Source organism: Triticum dicoccoides, chromosome 2B (assembly GCF_002162155.2).
Source record: "Triticum dicoccoides isolate Atlit2015 ecotype Zavitan chromosome 2B, WEW_v2.0, whole genome shotgun sequence".
Classification (NCBI taxonomy): Eukaryota; Viridiplantae; Streptophyta; class Magnoliopsida; order Poales; family Poaceae; genus Triticum; species Triticum dicoccoides.
The window spans coordinates 78,756,048-78,757,840 of record NC_041383.1 but is presented as its reverse complement, the minus strand read 5'-3'; positions in this window follow the sequence as shown (position 1 = coordinate 78,757,840).

The following is a 1,793-nucleotide window of genomic DNA, read 5'->3' as shown; positions in this document are numbered from 1 at the left end:
CCCCTCGACGACCCTCGAACCCTCGACCCTCGACCCTCGAACCCTCGACCCTATAACCCTCGAACCTAGAACCCTAGAACCCTCGACCCTCGAACCCTCGACCCCTCGACCCCCTCCTCACGTTGAAGTTATTAGGGAGGAGATATATCGATCCCCCCTCCCTCATGTCGAAGTTATCAGGGAGGTGGTATATCGACAATGACATACCCGATAAAAAATAAGAAGAGGAAGAAGAAGAAAAAAAGAGGAGAAGAAGAAAGGAATAGAGGAGAAGATCAAAGAAAAAAGAGGAGAATAAGAAAGGAATAGAGGTACTCTATTTATTTCTTCTTCTCTTCTATTCCTTTCTTCTTCTCCTCTTTTTTTTTCTTTTTTTCTCTTCTTATTTATTTCTCCTCTTCTTCCTCTCCACATGTTCTCCTTTTTCTTCTCCTTCTTCCTCTTCTTATTTCCCTTTCTCCACTCCTTCTTTTTCTTCTTCTTCCTTCTTCCTTCTTCCTCTTTTCTTCCTTTTCCTTACTTTACTTTTTCCTCTACACTAACCTAAAATGCAGTAACCTAAAATCGATATCTACTAATTAACAACCTAAATAAAAAAATTAATACATATATGAAAAAACATCATATGAAAAAAACATCATATGCACAAAAAACATCATATGAAAAAAAAACAACATATCAACATAATCACATATATGAAAAAAACATCGGCAGGCCGCCGGACCGTGGGGCGGCGCGGCGACGGCGTCGGGGCAGCGGTGGCGCGGGGTGGTGATGGCATTGAGGCGGCGACGGCGTCGGGGCGGCACGGGGAGGTTACGGCGACGGTGTCGGGACGGTGACGGCATGGGGTGGTGCGCGGTGACGGCGTCGGGGCGGCGCAGGGTGGTGACGGCGCGGGGCGCGGGCGGCGACGGGGCGAGCTCGGGCAGCCTGGCGGCGTCATCGGGGCGGGGCAACTGCAGAGATGAAAATGAAAACACTAAGTGTTTGCTTATATAGCAAAGCCATTGGTCCCGGTTCGTGGCACCAACCGGGACCAATGACCCCCTTTAGTCCCGGTTGGTGCCACCGACCGGGAGCAAAAGTCTCTTTTCAGCAGCCCAAAGGGCGGGAAGTAGAGGCCTTTGGTCCCGGTTGGTGGCACCAACCGGGACCAATGCCCCCCTTTTAGTCCCGGTTGGTGCCACCAAACGGAACCAAAGGCCTTGTGCAGCCCGCGTCAAAAGTTTAGTCCCACCTCGCTAGTTGAGAGAGCTCGAGAGTGGTTTATAAGTGCTGCTGCGCCCACCCTCTCGAGCTTCTCTCAACTGCAGGCTTTCGGGCCTAACCTGTCACTGTGTGCCTGTGGGCCTACTGGGCCTGCTGCGGGCCTGGATCCTGGCCCATGATTGGGTTTCTAGTCGTATTCAGGCCGTGGTGGCCTAGTAGGTGGCACTTTTTTGCTTTATTTATTTTATTTTGTTTCTACTTACTGTTGCTATTTTTATTTATTTTCTTAAAGTTTATTTATTTTACTTTATTAAAGTTTATTTTGTTTCTACTTATTTATTAAAGTTTATTTTGTTTCTACTTATTTATTTTATTTTGTTTCTACTTACTTATTTTCTTTTCTTTTTTGCTTATTTATTTATTTTATGAAAATTCCTTTTGCTTTTAATGTTTTGGACAGAAAATACTTTGATAATTTTAGTTGCATAAATTTTATATAATTTTAGTTTCAATAATACTAGAGGTTTATAAAAGCTTTTTGGTTGATTCCTTTAGCTACTAGAGGTTCATTAAAGTTTTCT